We start from the raw sequence: 11,807 nt of genomic DNA, 5'->3' as shown, positions 1-11,807 counted from the left end.
AGAGCTGGGATCAGGAAGACTGGATGGGGAGGAGACCTGGGGCAGTGCCTCTCAGGGTGCCACCAGGTCCACTGGTGAGGTGGTGTGGTCTGGGAGGATGGGAGGTTCATGAAAGAACAAGTTAATCAGGAGTTGACCTTCCCGCAGAGCAAACTCCAGGCCCAGACGGCGTCACCGTGAGTTTTAACATACATATATGGAACAGAGTTCCACTTTTACACAAACGCACAACACAGAAAAAGGGGACTGCCCAACTGGTTCTGTGAGGCAACTATAACCTTGACACCAAAACCTGATAAGGAAATATGAAAAAGAAAAAGGACAGGGCAATCTCATTCATGAAAAATAGACACGAAATCCCACATGGGTAACAAACAATCTGGCAGCTTGTAAAGACAATACAACACAGTCAAGCCTGTTTTCCTTGGGAAGCTCAGCATCATCCATCACTTTAATAGAAAAAAGGAAAAGTCACACCATCCTCTCTAGCCTCCTAGAGCAAACTAAAGATCCACTCATGAGAAAAACTCTTCGCAACCTAAGAATGGAAAGGACGACTTCCTTACCCTGACAAAGGATAACTGTAAAAGCCCATAACAGACATCACAGATATTGGTGGAACAATGAAAGCCTATTGTCACCACTTCCAGTAGGCTGCAAAGTGGACTGGAAGTCCAGGCCATGGCAGAAAGGCAAGGAAAAAAAAAAGCATATAAAGATATCAAAGGAAAAAAACTGCCATTATTTGTAATAACGGAATTATTTTTGTATTTTTAGTAGAGACAGGGTTTTACCATGTTGGCCAGGCTGGTCTTGATCTCCTGACCTCAAGTGATCTATCATTATTTAGAGATGATATAAAAGGCAAAGAATGAGAAGGTAAGTTACCATGAAAGTTGAGTGAGTATGCTAGATATAAAAATCAATATGCACAAACCCACTGCATTTTCATTTTTAAAATGTTTATTTATCTTTTGAGTTGGGGTCTTGCTATGTTGCCCAGGCTGGAGTGCAGCCTCCTGGGCCCAAGCAGTACTCCCACCTCAGCCTCCTGAGTACCTGGGACTATAGGCACTCTCAGCTGCATTTTAAAATTCTAGCTGTAACAGTTAAAACATCCAGTAAGAAAAATAATTTATAATAACATCACAGACCTCTTAATAAAACAAGTACATGCAAAGATCTTGGGAAAGAAAGAAAACAATTTTTTTTGAGACAGTTTCACTCTGTCGCCCAGGCTGGGGTACAGTGGACCAATCTCGGCTCACTGCAACCTCTGCCTCCTGGTTTCAAGTGATTCTCCTGCCTCAGCCTTCCGGGTAGCTGGGATTACAAGCACCCACCACTATGCGCAGCTAATTTTTTTTTTTTTTTTTTTTTTTGAGACAGAGTCTTGCACTGTCCCCTGGGCTGGAGTGCAATATGGCACAATCTTGGCTCACTGCAACCTCCACCTTCCAGGTTCAAACGATTCTCCTACCTCAGCCTCCCAAGTAGCTGGGATTACAGTCACCCACCACCACACCCGACTAATTTTTTGTATTTTTAGTAGAGATGGGGCTTCACTATGTTGGCCAGGCTGGTCTCGAACTCCAACCTCATGATCCACCCACCTCGGCCTCCTAAAGTGCTGGGATTACAGGTGTGAGCCCCTGTACCTGGCCAAGAAAACAATTTTTTTTTTTTAAAGTACAAGATCTCTATGGAGAAAATCATAAACCTTGATTGTGAGGTAGAGGACATCGTAATGAGAGAGATACACTGTGTCCATAGATTAACATTAAAAGAAGTCCACTTTCTCCATGTGATTTATAAGATCAATGCAATCCCAATTAAAACCCCAATGGTAAAAAAACTATAAAGAAATGTAAGGCTGTGAGTATCACAAAACTATGCTATGACTTGTAGGGGGAAGGAAAGGTCATGGTCAACCTAGGGCACAGCCTCTGGGGTGCTGGCTGTGTTTACATATTCACCTGGGTGCTGGTTCATGATACAATTATTCTCTAACTTCTTCGCACAGTTTACGTATACATTTCTGTATGTGTACCTTTCTCACCAAATTGAAAGCAAAAGAATAAGATGTAGAGAAGATCAGAAAAAGGACGGCATTTGGTGACTCTGTGTGAAAGCAAGAGGGGCTTGAGGAGTCAAAGATAACTGTGTAATAAAGGGCCATTTTATCTCCCCGCTTGCCCATGCTTCCAGGAGAGCACACTCCTGAGTGGATGCAGCCAGCAGGGCTCTGGCCACCGGCCCTAGTGCTTTGGAAACAGGTCCCCCCACTTCTGCCCTTCTCAGTGCCTTATCTCTGCTTCCGGCCTCCTGCACCCCAGCGCGGTTCTACTGGCCAGCCCGTGCCTCTTCTGCTTGCCAAGTGCCAACCTCTGAGCCCCATCCTAAGCGGCCATTGCAGCCCAGCAAAGCCCCCTGTGCTAGCTTCAATGCCTCACCGGAACGGGGATGGCACTAGTCAACAGCACAGCACCTGCTCACACAACCTGCTGGGCCTGGGCTAGAAGCCTGGTTTCAGTGCAGCTGCCCACCCACCGCCGCTCATGTCTGTTTGCATCGACTGCCGTTCTCCTAGCCCTGGCTGACTCTGGCAAGGCACAGGGTAAAAGAGAAGTGGCTTCGTCTGCTGGTGCCACAAGCTTCTGGGCAAGCTGCTGATGGCCTGACTGATGGTGCCTTCATTGAGGGAGGCCCTCCAGCCTGGTCCTGCTGTGGCCTGCCCGCAGGCTTCAGTCTCCCCACCCTGGTGCTGAGTGTACCCAGTGAGCTCCTATAAACTATTATAAAACCCGATGTGGAAACTGGCAGAAACGGGCCCTTTTTGTTGTAACTTTTTTTTTTTTTTTTTTTTTAGAGGGGGTTTTTCCCTTTTTTTCCTTTTTTTTTTTTTTCCCTTTTTTTTTTTTTTTTTTTTTGAGACGGAGTTTCGCTCTTATTACCCAGGCTGGAGTGCAATGGCGCGATCTCGGCTCACCGCAACCTCCGCCTCCTGGGTTCAGACAATTCTCCTGCCTCAGCCTCCTGAGTAGCTGGGATTACAGGCACGTGCCACCATGCCCAGCTAATTTTTTGTATTTTTAGTAGATACGGGGTTTCACCATGTTGACCAAGATGGTCTCGATCTCTTGACCTTGTGATCCACACGCCTCGGCCTCCCAAAGTGCTGGGATTACAGGCGTGAGCCACCGCGCCCGGCCTGTTGTAATTTTTTTTTTTGAGACAGAGTCTTACTCTGCCACCCAGGCTGCGGTGCAGTGGCGTGATCTTGGCTCACCGCAACCTCTGCCTTCTGGGTTCAAGTAATTCTCCCACTTTAGCCTCCTGGAGTAGCTGGAATTACAGGTGTGCATCACTACAGCCCAGCGAATTATTTTTGTGTTTTTAGTAGAGATGGAGTTTTACCATGTTGGCCACGCTGATCTTCAACTCCTGACCTCAAGTGATCTGTCCGCCTTGGCCTCCCAAAGTGGTGGGATTATATGCGTGAGGCACTGCACCCAGCCCAGTTGTAACTTTTTAGGGCATTTTTCATACATATAAATCTATTTCAACCCAGAGGGGATGTACCCAAGGTCACACTGCATTGGCAGCAGCGGTGAGTAGAACTGGGCCTCCCGATTGTTGGGCAGTGCTCGCCCCTCCTCTGCTCTGCTCTGTGCTTCCACACCAACGTCCCAGTGCTCTTCAAGGAAGCACACTTAGGATATACCAGAAAGAAGGCGCCAAGCTAATGTGCTTTTATATATACCATCTAACTGCCTTCTCACAATCACCTTGAAAGCCAGGCCTGCTTATCTGCTGGGCCCAGAGAAGTACAGTCACTTGGCCAAGGTCACACAGCTAGTAAGAGTGAGGACTGAAGCAAGAGCAGTTCTGTGTTCTTTCTATTCATTTCCATCTTGGACATCATTTCAGATGCAGCAATAGAAGCAAGGAATTTGAGCTGGAGGGAGCAGGTGCTGGGGAAGACACAAGAGCCACCAATGTTGCCAGTTTGGTAAAATGTCAAAGCACTACCAGACTCAGAGCTCTCACTCCCCCGAAAGGTAAAGCCATCTCAGACTCTAAGCACAGGGCCCAGGGCTATGCAAGGCCGTGAGCTAATGCGAGGCCAGACCGCTGGGCCCTGTGTTCTCTCTTCCTTGTGGTGTCAGTTTCCTTTTCTTCACACCCCTTTGTCCCAGTTAACGCCTGTGTTTTTGTTGCAAAGTCTAAGATCATTTTAAAGGCAGAGCGTGACCTCACTCCTGTTATCCCAGAACTTTGGGAGGCCTAGGTGGGAGGATTCCTTGAGCCCAGGAGTTTGAGACTAGCCTGGGCAACACAGTAGGATCTTGCCTCTTAAAAAAAATTATATACATATACATACATACATACATATATCTATATATATATATATATATTATTTTTTTTTTTTCAACAGTCAGGGTCTCGCTCTGTTGCCCAGGCTGGAGTGCAGTGGCACTAATCATGGCATACGTAAATTTTTTTCTTTTTTTTTTTTTGAGAACAAGTCTTGCTCTGTTGCCCAGGCTGGAGTGCAGTGCGTAATCTCAGCTGACTGCAACCACCGCCTCCCGGGTTCAAGCGATTCTCGTGCCTCAGCCTCCTGGGCAGCTGAAATCATGGGCATGCACCACCACACTCGGCTAATTTTTGTACTTTTAGTAGAGATGGGGTTTTGTCATGTTGGCCAGGATGGTCTCAAACTCCTGACCTCATGTGATCCATCCACCTGGGCTTCCCAAAGTACTAGAATTACAGGCGTGAGCCACCACACCTAGCCTGCAAAAACATATTTTTTAAAAAATTCGCCGGGTGTGGTGATGGTATGCACCTGTTATCCCAGCTACTAAGGGGGCTGAGATGGGAGGATCACTTGAGCCCAGGAGTGCCAGGCTGCAGTAAGCCATGATTGTGCCACTGTACTCCAGCCTGGGAGACAGAGTGAGACCCTGACTGTTAAAAAATAAAAAAATAAAATACAGGCAGACACAGGATAGCTGACACTGGAGGCTGCTGCCCAGTAGGTGCCCCAGGAAGCTGGCTCCCTCACATCTGCCCCAACCTCTTCCAGCTGATCCAGGCAGCTCCCCATTACCATAGAGCTTCTAAGACAGTCGCCCACTCCGGAAGTAGCCTTACTGCTTTCACAACTTTTATGATGATTTAAGGCTGAGTTGTTACTCAGACCCCAAGGTAGGCCCATAAATCTGCCCTTAGGACAGAGTTACATACATGACCCAGGCCCCACTCAGCCAAGGAGTTCCTTTTGGTTGTTTGTAGGAACTGACCCTTGTAGCTTGGTTTAAAGCAGGTTGGACAGTTTAAACCAAGCCCAAGGATACTCAGTGTGTAAAAAAAACAGGCTGAATTTATACCAGGAAGTTAGTTCTCCTCCCCTCCCCAAAACCCAAGGCCCTTGAGCTTTGGGAACTGGAAAAACAGAGGTTCCCAGAGGGGAAGTGATTTTCAGTCCAGTTCAGATATTGAGCCCTTCTCTGTGCAAGGCTTGGGATACCAGCTGTTTGCTGACATCTGCAGCCCCAAAGGCTGCTCTTAACTGGGTGTGGCCTCACTGCCTCTGCAGGCTTTCAGTTCAGGGGCATTGATTGAGCTGCTCTTCGTAAGCAACAGTAGAATCAAGTAGCAACCAACACAATCAACAGGGAGAGAAAACCAAGCACCCAAACCAGCAAGAGCTGCAAACTGCGCGGCTAGGTGAGGGAGAAGGAATAATGGGGGAGGGTGGAGCTGCCTGTCTCCTGGTAAGCAGAGTTCTTTGCAGCGCGGGTATTTAAGCTGAGACCTGCAGAAGATGAACTGGCAGAGCAAAGAAACGGGAGAGCAAGGGAAAAGCATTCCAGGCAGAGGGAAACACATGTGCTAAGACAACAAAGGAAGGAGGAGCCTGGTGCGCTCGAAGAATCTGGCCTGTGTGTGTGGGGCGTGAAGCACAACGGGAGTTGAAGCAGGCAGGGGAGGAGCCATGCCTTAAGCCTTAGTCGGGGTTTGCATTTGCTTCTCAATAAAACGTGTCTTTTGAAGGGTTCTCAGCAAGGAAATTCCACAATTAGATTTGTCTTTAAAATGCCATCCGCTGTGGGGATGAGTGATGAGCGGAAGCTGGGAGGCCACAAGGGAGCCCCGGGGGTGGGGCTTGGGGTGCAGGTCTGACGTGGGAAGTATAGGAAATTACTCTGGGCATTTAAACTGACAAGGGTTAATACAGGGAATTAGGAACTTACTGGATAGGCTGAAAACAATGCCCTGGGGATCCAGGAATGGCTGATCCACCAAAAAGGGCCCAAGTCAGGAAGGTGGGATCATGCCACCACTGGCATTACTGAGTTAAAGGGTGTGCAGCTGCAGGGTGGCCAGGTGGTCAAAAAGCAATGTGACCACTCCTGCAACAACTGCCTCTCGGCACCCACAAAACCGAAGTGCAGACACAGAATGAGCCTCATGTCTCTGTGAACTTGCCAGAAAACAGAATACAGGAAGACTGTTAATCTACCGGACTTCAGCCTTCCCAAATTGGGCATCTGATCAAAGGAGCCCAGTTTTCACCCGGGACACCGGTTCCCAGGGAGTTTGGGAAACAGTTTTTACCTTGCCAGTCTGCAGACCCAGAAGAAATGCAGAAGAGGAGGGCTCAGCCCATCCCATTCCCAGCACCCAAAAGGGGAGGAGAAACACCACAGAGATCTGTTGTCCGTGGAGTTCATGTGGAGATGCAGGCTGGCCCCTAGTGCTCCGATTTGTACAGTGGGAGGATGGGGGGAAGGAAGGAAGGAAGACAGGGTGTGAGGGCAGGTAGGGGTCCAGTTGTGGCAGTCCATGTGGAGCTCCAGAGGCTCTGGCCTTTTCTAGCCCCATGGTTCATGGGGGCTGGGGGGCAGAGCTTCTCTACAGATCACGGACCCATGGGGAGAGAAATCAACTAAAGCCTATTTACTCACTGAAAAGTAACTTAGGCTGGAATTTTTCAAGGGAGGAAAAAAAGCCCCAAAGCCACGATGCATCTCCTGGCCACTGGCTCTATTAATAACACACAAAGCCATTGCCAATAAACAGAGCAAGTGTGAAATACACACAGTGGCTCTGTAAAAAAGGGAGGAGGGGATGCAGCAGGGTGGTAAGACATACCAGGGACAGGAAAAGAAAAAACTGACACACCATGAGGAGAACAGCAAGAGACTGCAAGACCTGCAGGGGAAGACGGGAGAGCTGGGTGCGCAGGCAGGATGAGAACTAGTGAACAGGCAGCTGCAGTCAAATAAAGACAGAGACGCAAGGAGGTCCGAGGAGTGGCTGTGCTCTTTGTCCCTAAGTAGGAGCTCTGTTTGATTCACTGTAAAGGCTATCCCATGCTTCTGGAAGCAGTCTCTAAATCCTCAGCTGAGTTGCCGACGTGACCTGTACCAGCTGGAACAGCCTAGATGCACTTCTCAATCCGCTTCCCAGTGACCCAGATGTGGCCTGCCACGTCTCCTAGCTTTGAATGGTGAGCTCTTATTGCACACACTTGCTGGGAGGTCAGTGGATGAGTTTCATCTTTAATTCTTTATTCTCTCCCCTGCCTTGCCTAAGGTAACCATTATTAACTAATGAGTGTATATCTCCCATTCCTTTCTTTGTGCTCACATGACAGAGCAATACGGCTAGCTGGACTGATAGGAGTGGCAGGTTTCAACAGACATACAAGTACAGTTCAAAGCCCAAAGCTATGTGTAACACACATTACGGTCGCTCAAGGAGGGCTTATGTTGGGCTGGAATGCTGGGAAAGCGGCATCTCAAGCGGAAACTGAAGGATTAAGTGTCCAGAGGCAGAGTGTAGGGAGGAAGACATTCCAGGTAGAAGGCAAGGGAAGGAGACAGCTGGGACATGGTAGATAACATGGTGTGACTGCAAGGAAGATATCTGCAGAGGGCTGGTGGCTTTGGAGTAGAGGAAGATCAGGGCCTGAGAGCCAACTTAAGAAAACCAGAGTTCGTTACAGCGCAGTGATCAACCAGGATGAAGGCAGAAAAAGCCCTTGCAGTTCAACAGCTGCTCTCGGGACCATGCTTACAGATCAAGTAACTGAACTAAATCAGCTCTAGGGTCTCTTTGACTCAAATACTATGATGCCCACCAAGTCAGTAAATCTAAATACCATGCCTTCCCACCTTAAAGAAGAGAGGTTCCATGAAGAGTGTCTTGGTACCCAGTGGTGGCTGCCACATGGGAGCACTTGATATTTAGTGAACTGAATTAGTTGCTCTTTTGGTCTCCTGTATAGTCCACGAGGGAAACAGACTGATAATTCCGTTACAACATAGTCGGTATAACGAAGGAATGCCCAGACCATGGGCACGCAGTGACTCTCCAGGGAGTGGTTTCAGAGACAAAGACCAGCATTTTTTAGGGAATTATACAGGCGGTGAGAACCTAAACTTTTTAGCTATGAGGGAGGGAGGGATGGAAGTAGGAAGTAGGTAGAGCTCTTGAATTCAGTTAACCACAAAACACAGTTAACCAAGCCACTACACTGTTAGGTTTTAAACAGGGAGACCAGCTTTCCGCTGTAATTTTTCCTTCTGGTGGGGAAATGTAACAGTTGGCTAAAGCAGCTGAAAGACTGGCTACAAAATGAAAGTCAGGGAAAAAGCATAAATACAAAATAGATGATTTGGCTTCCACAGCTTTTATTTATTTATTTATTTATTTTGAGAGACAGGGTCTCACTCTGCCCCTCACATTGGAGTGCATTGGCACAATCACAGCCCACTGCAGTCTCAACCTCCTGGGCTCGAGAGATCCTCCTATTTATCAGTCTCCCAAGTAGCTGGGATCACAGGTGCATGCACCACGTCTGTCTGATTTTTGTATTTTTTTTTTTTGTAGATATGGGGTCTCACTATGTTGCCCAGGCTGGTCTTGAACTTCTGGACTTAAGTGATTCTCTTGCCTCAGTCTCCCAAGGTGCTGTGATTACAGGCATGAACCACCGTGCACAGCTGGCTTTCACAGCTTAAAAAATTTTTTTCTGAATAAAAAACACATAAAAACTGTATAGGTATAAACCCACGTTCACAACAGCATTATTCACTATAGCTTAAACATACAAGCAACCCAAGTGTCCGATGACAGATGATGGATAAACAAAATGGTATATACACAATGAAATATTATTCAGCCTAAAAAAGGAAATTCTGACGCATGCCACAACGTGGATGACCTTTAGGACATTATGCTAAATCCTAATAAGACAGTCACAAAAGACAAATACTGTATAAGTCTACCAATATAAATGAGGTATCCAGGGTAGTCAGAATCATAGAGACAGAAATTAGAACACTGGTTACCAGGGCTGGGAGGAGGGAATGGGGAGTTATTGTTTAATGGGTATAGAGTTTCAGTTTTGCAAGATGGAAAGAGTTCTAGAGATCGATGGTGATGATGGCTGCACAACAATCTGAATGTACTCAATTCATATGGTACTGAACTGTACATTTTTAAAAATAGTTAAGATGGCCAAGCATGATGTCTCATGCCTGTAATCCCAGCACTTTGGGAGGCCAAGGCAGGTGGATCATTTGAGGTCAGGAGCTCAAGACCAGCCTGGCCCACATGGTGAAACCCCATCTTTACTAAAAATACAAAAATTAGTCGGGTGTGATTATGCCTGTAATCCCAGCTACTCAGGAGACTGAGGCACAAGAATCGCTTGAACCCAGGAGGCGGAAGTTGCAGTGAGCCAAGATTGCACCACTGCACTCCAGCTTGGGCGACAGAGCGAGACTCTGTCTCAAAAATAAAAAAATAGGCCAGGCCTGGTGGCTCATGCCTGTAATCTCAGCACTTTGGCAGGCCGAGGTGGGTGGGTCGCCTGAGGTCAGGAGTTCGAGACCAGTCTGGCCAACACAGTGAAACCCCATCTCTACTAAAAATTCAAAAATTAGCCGGGCGTGTAGTATGTGCCTATCCCAGCTACTTCGGCAGCTGAGGCAGGAGAAGCAGTTGAACCCCGGGAGGTGGAGTTTGCAGTGAGCCAAGACTACGCCACTGCACTACAGCCTGGGTGACAGAGCAAGACTTTGTCTCAAAAAACAAAATAAAAAATAAGTAAGTAAAAATAAATAAAATGGTTAAGATGGTGGATTTTATTTAAAAAATGTTTAAATGCATGTTTACTACACATATACAAAATAAAAAATAAACCACATCTGTAATCCCAGCACTTTGAGAGGCCAAGGCAGGACGACTGCTTGAGCCCAGGAGTGGGAGACCAGCCTGGGCAACATAGGGAGACCCCATTTCTACAAAATGAATTAAAAAATTAGCTGGGCATGGTGGCTCATACCTTGAATCCCAGAACTTTGGAAGGTTGAAATGTGAAGATCTCCTGAGCCCAGGAGTCTAAGACCAGCCCTGGCAACATAGTGAGACTCTGTCTCTACAAAACATACAAAAATTAGCTGGGCATGGTGGTGTTTGCCTGTAGTTCCAGCTACTCAGGAGACTGAGGCAGGAGGATCGCTTGAGCAAGGGAGGTCAACACTGCAGTGGGCTATGAAAACGCCACTGCACTCCAGCTTGGCTGACAGAGTAATACCCCAATCTCAAAAAAAAAAAAAAAAAAAAAATCAGGTGGGCATGGTGGCATACACCTGTGATTCCAGCTACTCAGAAGACTGGATTGCTTGAGCCAGGAAGATCACATGAGCCTGGGAAGTCAAAGCTGCAGAGAGCTGTGTTCAAGCCAGCCTGGGCAACAGAGCAAGACTCTGTCCCAAAAAAAATAAATAAATAAAACATCAGCCCAGTTACCCAAATCTTAGTTTGCAGAAGCAAGCTACATTTTTGCTTACTTTATCATAGTCTCTTTTCATGCTAAAACCATTTATAAAACCTATGGTTTTATATCCAGTGGATTGCACATAGGTAGCCCATAAAATTCCCAAGAGGAAACTCTTTTCCCATACATCAGAGTTAGCGCCTCTTACAATGCCCCACCCCCATTTCCACAGGGAACTGTTGACAGTCTGATGTGTGTCACTATCAATTGGGAATAGGTCCACTTTGAGTTACCAGCATCCCTGTATAGTGGCTCACACGTGCAGCCCAGTGGTAGTAAGTTCATGCTTGATAGTGCCTGACCAATGACTGTAATTCTCTTACCCCACTCCTTAGGTGGCAGCCGCCACCCTGGCCATCACACAGGTTTTCAGGCAGGCAAAGAGGGCTGTATCCTGAAGTTCTATGTTTTTATTAGGGAAGAGAAGCCTCTCTAATAGCACATTTCCCTTTACATTTCACTGGCCAGAATTGGGTCACATTCTCCCCCACTCTGCAGATCCACCACTAGCCGAAGTGAATAAGACTGCCTTGGTTGTTTAACCAATCAGGATTCACCCCTAAAGCTAACGTAGACTCTTTCCCGCTCCTCAAGGGATCAGAAGATTTCTACTCCACATCTGAAAAGAAAAAAACTGAGGCTCTGTAATAAAGGAACATTGGTTGTTGAAAGAATAGTTGGGGTCAGGCACGGTGGCTCACGCCTGTAATCCCAGCACTTTGGGGGCTAAGGCAAGTGGATCACTTCAGGTCAGGAGTCAGAGACCGGCCTGGCCAACATGGTGAAACCCCGTCTCTACTTAACATAGAAAAATCAGCCAGGCAGGCCGGGCGCGGTGGCTCACGCCTATAATCCCAGCACTTTGGGAGGCCGAGGCGGGTGGATCACAAGGTCAAGAGATCGAGACCATCCTGGTCAACATGGTGAAACCCCGTCTCTACTAAAA

At 47.3% G+C, this 11,807-nt stretch overlaps 1 protein-coding gene across 1 annotated transcript in view; it reads right to left on the bottom strand.

The window, feature by feature from the left end:
• Positions 1 to 11,256: 11,256 nt before the first annotated feature.
• LOC108304083 (serine/arginine repetitive matrix protein 3-like) overlaps positions 11,257 to 11,807 on the bottom strand; it is a 19,457-nt gene continuing 18,906 nt past the window's right edge. Inside the window, exon 3 of the mRNA XM_037738332.1 lies at positions 11,257 to 11,480. The gene's annotated coding sequence lies outside the window, so the exon portion shown is untranslated. The remainder of the gene's footprint in view (positions 11,481 to 11,807) is intronic.

This window comes from Cebus imitator, unplaced genomic scaffold, assembly GCF_001604975.1.
Source record: "Cebus imitator isolate Cc_AM_T3 unplaced genomic scaffold, Cebus_imitator-1.0 Scaffold52, whole genome shotgun sequence".
Classification (NCBI taxonomy): Eukaryota; Metazoa; Chordata; class Mammalia; order Primates; family Cebidae; genus Cebus; species Cebus imitator.
This window is presented reverse-complemented; position numbering and strand designations above follow the sequence as displayed.